The sequence below is a fragment of the Eptatretus burgeri genome, chromosome 4, assembly GCF_056783735.1.
Source record: "Eptatretus burgeri isolate ZD-2024b chromosome 4, Ebu_testis_v1, whole genome shotgun sequence".
In the NCBI taxonomy this organism is placed as follows: domain Eukaryota; kingdom Metazoa; phylum Chordata; class Myxini; order Myxiniformes; family Myxinidae; genus Eptatretus; species Eptatretus burgeri.
The window spans coordinates 12,171,393-12,184,438 of NC_140964.1; the positions used below are offsets into that span (position 1 = coordinate 12,171,393).

Sequence of the window (13,046 nt, forward strand, 5' to 3'; positions counted from 1 at the left end):
AAAATGCGACACACCGAACGGCTTCATTGAAGAGAGAAAAAAAATAAAATAAAATTGGTCTGCTGAGGTCGTGCCCTGTGAAGCCTCCACATCCAAAACGGTGTGGAAGAGAACCACTCACAATTAGGTACCGTATAGAAACTCAGCTCTACCCCCCTCCCCGAACCCCCCAAAAATATGTCTCGCATTTTGTGCAAGGGATAATAAATCAGATCAGGTCAGATCATGAACCATGCTCTATCAGGAGTGTCGGTTCGACCGAAGCAATTTCTTGACTAAGGAGGACAATCTTAGATGGGTCACCACCAAGTCATAGGAAGTCAGGGCATGAATTTGGAATTTCACCAAGGTGCCGTCGATGGCTCGCCTTCTCTTCACGAAGGACACCGTGGGATCTTCAACGTCTACCAACTAATGCCGGCAGATGAGACACCCGACTTAACGTCCATCGGAGGGACGGCACACACATTGATGAATCTCCCGACCTGTGAAACACCAGGATGACAGTTTATATCTGGGTCTAGATTCAAACACAAGCGAAATGACTTAGTAGTTCGTGTGCGTACCTCTCGGGCCGAGGCCATCCTGCCAGCCCTGGATTATAAACCAGAACGCAATACTCCATTGATTATTGATATCACAATTTTCATTGAAGGCCTTTTGGATAAAATGTATCCTAATCACCGAATTTGAGGCTCAACTCGGGTTCGACTCCAATACTGTTGGGTTGGGAAAGAGATAAATCGTGGATGCAAACTTTTTTCTTTTTTCTGCTGTAAGCTCCGAATTATGTTGTGCGTTGCAAACTAAACTAACCCACGTGTATAATCGGTCGGTGTAATGCGATCAATTTGTTTCCATCATTTAAGGGCTTTATCTTGTCGGAAATTGGATGTTCACAAGCAACTGAGGATCCAATTTTATTTTATTTTTGGTACAAATTTATTTTAATACACTAATAAATCATTAGACCTGTTGTTTTCCTCTTCTTTTTTAACAAAAACAAACAAACAATTGTAGATCTAAGGCTGTTGAAGGAGATTGTGCATGAATTACCTGTAGGACGAAGATATTGGGAGGAGGGAGGTAAGGTTAGGGGGCGATGCCTCACCTACTGTTCATCGACAGTCACCTTAAAAACTTGAATGTGGACCGACTAATGCTCGTGGATGGGACAACCAGTTTAGTGTCTATTTAAGGGATGGTGCACTTTTATCTTATTTCTGTGCACCACTCATCTCAGTTTGAAAACCATGTTACCACTAATATTACATTTCCATGTGGTTTAGATATCCCAGCTTAAGTTGTCAAAGCGAGCTCGTCCATATTTTATCCTGACACTTGAGCAGATACGTGAAAGAATGGAAGTGACCAAACAGGCGAGGAGTGGGTATAGACATTTTGAGTCAAACTGAAACGGAAGACAACATTTTTAGGCCGATGATAATCCTAATTTTTCTTTGGTGCCTTTTAAAAGCATCAAGTATGCAGAAAAGAGAGCAGTTACAATGACTAAGAAGATGTGATGTGAGATGATTCATATTCAAGGTCTGAAATTTCCGTCGATGGAGCATTTCTCTCGGGTCTAGCAGGCCACCTTAAACAACAGACTCGACGAGCAACCCTGGGTGGGCTCGACGAGCCCCCGAGGGCTCGCTGTGAAAGAACTACCCATATCCATCAAGAAAACCCACACTGAATGGAAAAGTGAGCCTCTTACTCTTTTCAGATAGACAATCATATCTAGGCTGTGGGAAAAAGGGGCAGCAAGGTTTTCAACCCAGGTTGAGTGGTGCATAGAAACAAGGTATTTGTGATGCAACGCCTTATTTGCGAATCACCAATCGGACAGTTTATAGTCTGATCAGAAATCAAACCCAGTCTAAACAGCTCAAAGGTAAATTTGTACATCCTCTGCATAATTATTGCCTTTTTGAGATGGCTAGATTTTTAAAATGTCCTCCTGGGCCATACATTCCCGTAAAAATGTTTTTACGTGAATTTTCATGTCAATCTCACAACTTTAGTCGAAACGTGTGAATTCGGAATGATGGACATGACACAAAAGCCTCTTTTGTTTACATGGTTTAATTCCATGAGTTGCATGTACAATTTACTCTGATATGTGAAGACATCGACGTGTGACAACTCTGGATCTAACCTCAGACAAACACAACCACTGAGATTGTGGGAAGTGATGCCATTTCCCAGAGCACTTTGGGTACCGGCGATGCCATCTCTTTTGATACTTTCCTCTCTCGACTCAGTGGGACAATTAAGAAGGTATTATCTCATCTCCATGGATGCCAAATCTCTGGGTTTTTTGTGTTCTATCCATTTAAATTCAGAATGTCAAACAAGGAAGCAGCATGTACCATTTTTAATGTCTTTGTTATGACTCGGGCATTTTCGCTATTAAACTGTGACCTCTCAAATTCAGAGAGGACGCTCCAACTGATAAGTCTTGTCTCTTCTCCAAGGTTTTTTTTTACATGTACGGTGTTGTATTATGAAGGGAGAAGCACGTGACGGATCATCTTAATGGCGTCACAACTTTGTGATAGCATAATTTAGTGCATACATTAGTCTGTGTGACTGTGTATGTGAAAGTGGGTGTGAGAGAATCCGTACATGTATGTGATTGTGGGTGTGGTGACAGTCGGTGTGTTTATATGGACAAGGCTATTTTAAGTTCTCTGGTTGTGGTTTGCTGGATAATTATCGCTTCCTGTAAAGTAGGTAGGATTGCTGAATTCCCATGTATGGCATAGACTTGAGGGTGTCACATGGCCTCCTGTTTGTAAGTTTATTTGTATCTCCTTGTACTGTATTTAGGGGAATATCGCTCAAGATGGGTCATTGCAAGTTTTCCTTACAATCGCTGCAATTGGAAATCATTTAAAAGTATTATGCTTTCAGGAAGATAGCAACTTTTAAGCTCTTCCTTGAGCTTAAAGTTCTGCAAAAAAGAAATAAAAGTAGTAGTGATTGTTGAAGGAAAATTATAAAGTTTCATCTTGGCCAACTTTCCCTGTTGTTTATTGTGAGACACAATTATCTGCACAATGTATGCTGGAAGTTGAGAAACTTTTTTTTTGTTTACATGCTCCAGTTCCATGCATAGGTAGCACTGCACGTCTGTATAAATGTGACATGTTAATTTACTCGTATGATCTATTTTATTTTAAACAACAACAACGCCCTAAACAAGTCACTGTCTCATTTTCATTTCTCTCTGTTCAACCAGTTAAAACTGTAAAATAATATGAAAATAATTTTCCTTAATTTTGTATTTAGCACGTATAATAAATAAATAAATGTATATCATATACACCTGTAGTTGCACATCCACTGGAGTTGGAAATTCCCGACATGGTGTTGTACGTGCAGAATCCCGACATTCAGTGACATGGCCACAAAGCTGTGAAGGCATCTGGTGCATGCGAGGCATTTGTAAAGGAAGGAAACTAGCGGGCAAGTCCACTTCTGACTTCAATCTGAGGCGCCACTCTAATTCACCCGGCTCTTAGAGGGGGAGCAAAGCAGTTTTACTCGTCTCGTATCGGAGCGCAGCAACTCGTGAACTGCCTGCAAAACTTGCAGCCACTTCTGATAATTACAGCAACTTCACTATCATGGAGGTGAATGAAAAATGATTATGCCTCTTATCAAAACTGGCTGGGTTAAATTGGCCACGGTGTGTGTGTGTGTGTGTGTGTGTGTGTGTGTGTGTGTGTGTGTGTGTGTGTGTGTGTGTGTGTGTGTGTGTGTGTGTGTGTGTGTGTGTTGTTGGCATTGTAACATGAGATATGTACTCAGTAAAGAGATGTTCACTCCTCCACCCTCTTGCTGCATTATTTTTTAATCATTTAGTTCTCAAATACGTTTGTTTGAAAAATGTGGTCCAGGAGGTTGCAAATGCTTACATCTGGTCGTTACCCTTTGCATACCCGCTTGTGCCATTTCTGGTAGCCTTTAACTGTTGCACTTCTACCACTCTCCTTCTCAAACCTTTCATCATCATCCAAAACTAAATGGAAACTGATCAGGTCTACCACGACTACATACTCCTCTAATGATTGGCTACTTGTCTTTACTATAAAAGGAGCTGTATGTCCGTGCGTGCGAGTTTCACCCATTGGTTGGACGGCTCACCTGATTACACCCACAATTTATACACTATGGCTGCTATGTGAAGTCAGACATCTTCAGAGCTGTCATATTCACAATCGCCATGCCATCCATATAAGTTTTCCCGTCAGTGTGAAACGACCAAAGCGACAGTTAAAAGGAATTTGAGACGAGAGGCATCATGGCCTTGTGAAGATAGGCTGATGGAGGCATGCAGTGGTCCGTTGTTTACACACCACCCAGATAACGATGTGGCATTCTCTCAAGCAGGGTTTTTACCTCGGAGGTTACGCTGGTCCTTGTTGTTATTTCCAACTATTTTCTTGTAAACGACTCTACCAGGGTCCAAAAACCCATGTGATTATTTCGGGGGGGGGGGGTGTTGAGTTGTCAGAATTGCATGTGTAAGTTTATTCAGGAAAAATGTAATTGGCCACAGGTGTGTGTGTTTGTGTGTCAATGTGTCACTGTGGCGGGGGAGGGGGGTGGCACAATCACCCTACTGGTAATGTGCTGGTGCTCTTGAAAAAGGCTAACTGCCTCATTTCCTGCCGTTTTATCCCAACCATACTCCGAGCATATTTATCTCTTCCTTCAGTTACAGGCCATTCAACCTCCCCATCAAAAGCCAAATGATGGTATCTGTTACTGCTGCAGACCTGTAAGTCTTATCCCCTCTCCATTTTTATGATATCTGATCATTCTAATTTATACCTTGCCGACTACATTCTGGAATTGTTGCTGTTTCTTTGTCAATAAGGAATATATTTTCAAAATCTCAAACAAGAGGTCAGGACCATCTCTTTGGACATCTCCAGTGTCTTCCATATTGTCTGGTACTGTCTTCAGCCTTGCTTCACAAGCTGTCGACCAATAGTATTCAGGGTCTCCTCTTCAAATACTTCGCTGTTTTACTCAATGAACACAAGCAATGACTCGCTCTGGATTGAATTCTGTCCTTTGTTCTACCTCTTGTGGCTCGTCTGCCACAAAGCATCATAGTAGAATCAATGTTATTATTCTTTGGCATCAAGGACTTTTCTGCTTCCCTGGAAAATCCTCTCTACCATTTTGCGGAATATTCCACCAGAACACCACACATCTGTCAGGCAGGCTGCAGCGCGGCATCCTTGTCTACACATATGGAGAAAATGTTCCGGGATAACTATCTGGAACGTGAAAGTTCCAAGCTGACCAATAAACCTGATTGAGGCTTGGTATTCTCGGCAAAGCCATATCCATACTGAACAATGGACAGCTCATTACAATTTACAAGGTCTTCATTTGAATCGTCAGAATACATTTGCTCCCTCTGGTCTGGTGCAGCTAATTCCCATCTTGTTACCTTGATGATTGTTCGATCCAAGGCACTTTGAGTTATTGACATCTTTGAGCGGAAGCCCATATCCCAGAGTCTGATTCTGGTCCACCACATGCACGTTGATGAACTTAAAGTTGTATATTTCATCTCTTCTGTTTTAACTCTCCCATCCTTTCTTCTATCCACCATGGTAACACACTTTTTATTTATTTACTTGTTCATGGAGACCCACACCTTGTGAACTGCCCCAAGTCGAGGCTTCATGCTCATCTCCATATTTTCATCCTACTTTTCTCTCGACTATGGAACCAACTTGCTGTACCTGTTAACTTTGCAATTCTCTCCAGTATTTGAAGATCGCTGTCTATCGCTATGTTATGGTTTATCTTGTACATTCTCCTGAGCTTTTCCTCCCTGCCGCTTCCCTTTTCATACTGTAGTATACCTGTGAGTTTTTATCAGCCAATATCCCTCGGCCCTTCCAGCAGGCTGTTAATCCACCATTCTCTGTCATTTTGCTCTTCTATGAACTGAGAAAAAAAGAAGAAGAAAGAAAACACAGTGAAAAAACACACTTGTTCGATGGAATGTATCAGGGCATTTTAACCTTGCATCAAACTTGTTCCACTCTGGGTAGTTTTGTGATTTACTTATCCCCATGCACGTGAAGTGAAAGTGGGGTTAAGCAATTGGTTCATGTCCGTCCATCTGTCTGTTTGTTTGCAAATGTCAGTTTATCATCGAGGAACAACTTTATGTGAATTAAATGCTATATTTTGAACACAAATCGGAAAACGAACCTGTAGTTTAACAGTACTTTGTCTTTGAATTTGGCCCGTACACACGTGCGCAAAGAGGAGTGATATTTTTTTTGTTACTCTGTCTGCCTGTCTGGCAGTGAAATAAAATTAAAAATCATTCCAAACAGGAAAGTTAGTGTTTTTAATGATGTCATAATGGACACATACAACAGTCACAAAGAGCTAATGTAACGTGTTAGATAGGACGTAATGTAATAGTCACTGCTACAGCGGTTAACACTGTAATTAATTTATTTTTCTGACTTTTTAAAATCTTTATTATATTTCAATTGAATTAATACTGTTTGTTTGTGTGCAGGATATCTCAAAAAGTTGTTGGATGAAAAAAAAAGGATGAAATTTATTGGACAGGTTGGGTGTGTGACAAGGCCGAATTCGTTACATTTTGGTGAAGATCCGGATCCAATAATTTTTTTTAGTGATTCTTCACCATTGAGAGATAGGACCAAAAACGATATATCTATATTGTGCCAATATGTTCGACCGGATCAGACATTGTGTGGTGGAAATATGCTCTGTAGCGAGTGCCATTCTAGTTGATTATGTGTTTAACTCAACAACAAGCCGGTAGGCGGACATGGGTAGTCGCCTACCCAATAGAACCTGACGCGATGGGCCCGTTCGATGGGGGAATGACCTGAGGATTAAGCACAAGAAAATTTATGATTATAGCTTCAAGGGTTAATGCTGCAGATTGTTTTTTCGTTAAAATACCCCCACATTTAGAGGTTTTTCGGCCGTTGCTAGGCAACGGATGGGTCCATAGCAACGGTTCTTTCTCACACATAACTAGGACATACCATGAACCTACCATACCAGTTTCATGTATATCTGACTCATAGTCTCTGAGATATAACGAACTTCGTTTTTTTTTATTGTTTTCGACCAGGGTTCATTCAAAGTCTATCTTCTCCAACAGTTTTCATTGGATCCGGCAGGAAATTTTTGACAATATGGCTGAATGTACTTCCCGCAGTCGCTCGTGGCCCGATTTTTGATTTTCGAAAAAATAAATATTTTATGATTTTTCAAAAATTTCAGTCCCTTTGCTAGGCAACGGTGGTGTCCATAGCAACGGGTCTCAATTGCACACAACTGGCTCATGGTATGAACCTACCAACCACGTTTCATCGAAATCGCCATTGTATTAACTGAAATCGCCATTTTAAATACTGATAATAAGGGAGAACAAATCTCAAAAAAAAAAAAATTTTCGACGAGATCGACGACCCAATATTCCACCATCATGCCTCTCTCTTGCTTACGTGGTCTTCAAATGAATATCACAATAAACAATGAACTGGTGCAGCCGAAGTGCAGGTAACAGCCTGGGCAGTGATTTTATTTCAGATTCCCTTTCTAAAAACAGAAATAACACCTTCCATGTCATGTGGATAGGCTGTTTCCCTTGTGCACATGCTGGTTGGAGGAAAGATTACTGTAAAAGTAGTTTTCACCTCGAAGCATGGCACATTATTGAGAAAGCACGGCATGCCACTAAAACCGTGTACTTTGGCCTTTACCTGGCAGAATGTTGATCTGAGTTCCTTTTGGGTTGAACCAACACATCCACCGATTAGTACATGCGTGCATCTGCAAAACGTATCCAGTAAATTGAATGCAGATGAGATTGAAGAGTATTTGATGGTCAAAAACAAAATGTGTTGCACAGCTAACCAGTTCCTACAATTAGCAGACAATTGAAGGATATCTTTGATGTAAATTTGTCTATCACATGTGATACACTTCTTTGGTTCAAATTTAGGATTTCAAAAGTTGTATGACACTAATCTGACATTTTGTAAAAGAGTAATACAGCATTGTATTTCCTATATTCCCTTACAGGGTGTCGGGAGTCCATGTCGAGTTGTGAAGGTTTCTCTGGCTGAGAACCAACCCTGGACAGGTCGCAGGTCTGTCACAGTTAAAAGGTAATAACCCATTGATATTAGAATTGTTTGATGACGTCATAACTGAGCTTGATTGAAAATAAAGTAAACTGGAGCGAAGTCGATGGAGCACCATCGCAAATCACCACACCTCCTACCTAAAGAAAAGTTGAAAGATGTTAAAAATTTTCACCAGTAATCCATCCATCCATTGGGACCATACTCTCTGCAGAGCGTTAGGTGCTGCCAAAGCAGTCTCCTGGGCTATTGGGCACAATCCTGGACAGGTCACCACTCCAATACAGGACACCAGCAAGCTGGTACCCATTTTTCCACCCTCAGAAGGATGACAGGCAGAGTCAACCCCACCTGCTATTAATTAAACAGCCAAGTGGGATTTGAACTCAGGATCCTAGGATCCCAAGCCCACCACCCAAACCATTAAGCCAACACCAGGCATCCCAGGAATGACCCAATATCAAATTTTGAATTAAATATTTTCCCCGTTTTGACTCCTGCGACCCAAGGTCCCCACCCCTTGGGGCATGAACGGGTGGTCGAATGCAAAAAAAAAGTAACATATTTTACGCATCTCCCAATGTTGATTGCATATACTAAGTTCCATTAGAAAATGTTTAAAATGTGTCCATAATTGCATTTTTCGGTCGTTGACCTTTTGACCCCACCCCAAGAGGTGAGGTCCAAAAATGATGCTGCTCTTGCACATCCGTGACATGCAGTGATCATAACGACCAAGTTTGGCGAATTTCTGCCCAACCGTTTAGGAAGAGATAGCATGACGGACATACAGACAGATGGAGCCAATTACAATACCCCCCGTGTTTTTTTTTCTAAAAAAACATGGGGTTAATAATATGCTGGAACCATCGTACTTTCACATTACTGTCGTAATCTTCCGTAAAATAATTTAAAACTTCGAGCAGATTTTCGAGCTCAAATACATTTTCTTTGTTGACAAAAGAGGTATGACTAATATTATAGCTTTCCATTTATTGTGCAACTATTACAATGTCATTGTGTGCGAGATAAAACCCTTGTCATGAAACCAGTTTCATTTACTTTTGGAAGAAAGACTGTCCTTTACTTAACCTCAAGGTGCACATGTTGCTCGACTACCTGCTCCACATAAAATGGATACTTTAAAGGTGGAACACTAACAAACGCATCTACCTAAAGGGGAACTCAAGCACAATCTTTGGTTCTTCTATCGAGAATCATTAATCAGTCTAATTTGAAGGCAAACTTTTTTATTTTTTTTTGGCAATCACAAAGTGTCAAAAAAGCCTTAAAATGTCTATTTTCGATTTCACCAGTGACGTCACATCTGGAAGCCATATTGATCCGATCGGCGGTTTACATGGAGAAACAATGTAGGTCGAGCTCGGATTCACATACTGATTCCACCATCATAATCAACTCGGAGTCGGATCCGGATCCGGATCTTCACCAAAATCGAATCAGTTCGTCCTTGTCACACACCGAACCTGTCCACAAAACTTCATCTGGATCCGTTCACAACTTTTTGAGATATGCACACAGACAAACAGACATAAATGGGTGAAAACGTAACCTCCTTCACCTTCGGCGGTGCAGGTAATAAATTGCAGTGTGTGTGTGTGTGTGTGTGTGTGTGTGTGTGTGTGTGTGTGTGTGTGTGTGTGTCAGTCAGTCAGTGTGTCTCCTCCATAACTCCAAAACCATGAAACCCAGCAGCCTGAAACTTTTCATGCATACGACGAAAACTCCCAGGAAGTGCATGAGTGTAAATTGGGTGCTTGGGTTAATTAAAACTCTAATTTTGAGGATAATTAATGACTTAATTTAATTATATCCTTTATCAGGTGCATACCTGGTCACTGCTCTCTACGGGGCATATCCTTGGTAACCTCACTGAGGTCTGATGCTGCCATATTTTTTGGCCTGCTCAACCATGCCTTCACTTGAAACAGGCGGCAACGATTTCTTAATGACAAAGTTTTTTTTTTCACTTTCCTCACTCATATTATGGAATGCCTGTTCATAATAGCTACAAATCGCTGTATACATCGCTTTTGTAAGTACTATAGTTTTCAAATTAGGAGCTCGGATCGATTTCAAGCATTATGTGATACAATTTTCCAAGATCTATTTTCACGGACTAATTCAAGTATATCATCCAAATATTATTTCGGTTTTGAAGATCAAATATCGTCTGGACTAAATAAGTAACGGAAGGTGGAGTCAAATTGATAATTTAAAGAAATAACGACTCTGATAACGAAGCCGATATACCGATTTACTTAAAGCAGGCAAGGCGATGTTCCCTCCTCCATAGATACACAAGAAAATGTGAAATTTTCAAAGCATTACTTTAATCTTTTTCTACTGTTTGGATAATTATATTGAGTGAAGAAAAGATTTAAGAATGTGCCAAAATTAACCAGCTTCATTGAGCTATATTAGTTAATGCATTCACTGCTTGACATTGTGCCCTGTCCCCCAGAGGGACTGCTTATCCATAGTATCTGCCAGATCTGTGTCTATATTTTCGGATGTTTTGTGAGGTGCTCTACTGGGAATCAAAGCAAATAAAGTGAAAAACGGACATTTTAAAATAAAGTTGAAACATTTTCGCCGATCGCGAACGATGTACCATGCACAGAGGAGCAGGCAACATGGTGGATTTTCTGCAATGTTTATTTCATGGGCGATGAAATTTTTCGATGTCTCCAGGGTTGTTCTCCATTAAACAGCAACTCTTTTGTGGATAAAGTCATTATTTGAACGAATTCATTTTATTTCTTTAACTGCTGCGGTTGCGGTGAAGACCAGCTTTATCGTTAAAGGGATCCTAAATGGTATGCAGCCACAGCCTGGCCAGCCATTCCTTATCAACCATTCAATTGGAGTGCTTGCTTAAGTGCTCAAGTTAAGCCGCTTGCCGCGTGCCCTGTAGTCGAGAGCGGAACTGCGCTCCATCGTTCTGAGCAAATCGTTCACTCACAGCGGACGTTTTTGCCGTGCCACATCATTCAGAGTGAGTGGTTCGTGCTCCGTCATCCTGAGCAAGTGGTTCATGCTCTGCAATCCTGATTGAGTGGTTAGTGCTCCATCATCCCGAGCGAGTGGTTCATGCTCCGTAATCCCGAGCGAGTGGTTTGTGCTCTGTCATCCTGAGCGAGTGGTTCATGCTTCGTCATCCTGAGTGAGTGGTTTGTGCTCCGTCATCCTGAGCGAGTGGTTCGTTCTCCATCATACTGAGCGAATGGCTCCTTCTCCTTCATTCTGAGTGAGTGGTTCATGCTCCGTCATCCTGAGCGAGTGGTTCATTCTCCATCATTCTGAGCAAATTTTGTGAAACAACACCTGATTTCTTAGATGTTTGCCTTATTGTTGTGTTTTCTAAATTACTGAGCCAACTTTTTTTCCCCTGCTTACATGCAATTGTTTATAAAGATTAATGTTTGTGATTATATCCCTGAAACGTCTATATAAATGAAATGTTGTTTTTCGGTGGAAGCTACTCAAGGTTTTTGGGTTGTATACAGTACTTACTGAAGTCGGTAATCACACTGACTCCAACAATGCCGATTCCCAGAAAATTGCCAATATCGGCCAAGCATGTGTGTGTGTGTGTGTGTGTGTGTGTGTGTGTGTGTGTGTGTGTGTGTGTGTGTGTCTGTGTGTGTGTGTTTGTGTGCGTGTGTGTGTGTGTGTGTGTGTGTTGCATAAAGCATAACATGTTAACTCTGCTCACTCCCCTACCCTCACCCCTCTCTCTTTTTGTCCCATCCTTGCTCTGCTCCTTTCCAATACAGTGCAGCATCCTCCTCCGACACCTCTCACTCTCCCCTCCCCTCTCTCTGTCTGTCTCTGTCTCTGGACATATCCGGACGGTGGTTATGTCTGGACAGTGTTTGTCCCTGCACATATCTGGATGGGGTTTGCCTCCGGACGTGTCCCGACACGTCTCGATGCTATTTATCTGCAGATGTGTCTGGATGGGAGTTTGTATCCAGACGTGTCTGGCCAGTGTTTATGTCCAGACGGGAGTTTGTCTCCAGACAGCTTTGCTCCAGACGCGTCTGGGCTGTCGTTATCTCGGGATGCATCTCGGTGGTGTTTGTCTCTGGACTTGTCCGGGCTTTGATTGTCACTAGATGTGTCCCGGCGGTGTTTCTCTTCAGACAGCTTGGCTCCGGATGCGTCCAGGCGGTATTTATGTCTGGAGGGGAGTTTCTTTCCGAACATGTCTGGATGGGAGTTTGTCTCTGGATGGGAATTTTTCTCCGGATCCGTCCGGACGGGAGTTTGTCTTCAGATGTGTCCGAGCAGTGGTTGTGTCCAGACGGTTTGGCTCCGGATGCATTTTGTCTCGGGCCAAGTTTCTAGTATGACCGGTAGAAAATGGATTTCAGACATTATTTTGTTTCCATCTTCACTGTTATTATTCCATGCAGAATCATTTTGATGAGACATGATGAATCGTAATCAATGCTCCACCGCATGTCTGCCTTCCCTTCCTCTCATCTCACACTGTCTTCCCTTCACCCACCCTTCCTCGTTCCCCCCACCCCTAGTCGCTCCCCTTCCCTGCTCTCTTCTTTCCCCTCCACCTCTTCACTCTCCTCCTCCCTCTCCACCTCTCTCTCCCCCACCCCTCTCTCTCTTCCCCCCTCTTTTTCTCCCACCCCCACCCTTTAGTATTTGAGGACATGTGAAGATTCAATGGCTCAGTGGGTTGTCACCACGTAAGTGATGTGGTCCTTGGTTTCGAATCCCAGGTTGAGTCAGAGTTTTTTTCACACTACTTGCACACGTTTTCAGAATTTTTTCATACTCGTCCTGTGTTGGAATTTATTCCTGTTTAATAAATAAATAAAT

General features: G+C 42.0%; 1 long non-coding RNA gene across 2 annotated transcripts in view; it reads left to right on the plus strand.

The window, feature by feature from the left end:
- The window catches only part of LOC147027490 (uncharacterized), a 192,723-nt gene that overhangs the window by 121,013 nt on the left and 58,664 nt on the right, over positions 1-13,046 (plus strand). For both annotated transcript variants that reach the window (XR_015057065.1, XR_015057064.1), the window contains one exon: positions 8,119-8,204. This is a non-coding gene — a long non-coding RNA (uncharacterized LOC147027490). The remainder of the gene's footprint in view (positions 1-8,118; positions 8,205-13,046) is intronic.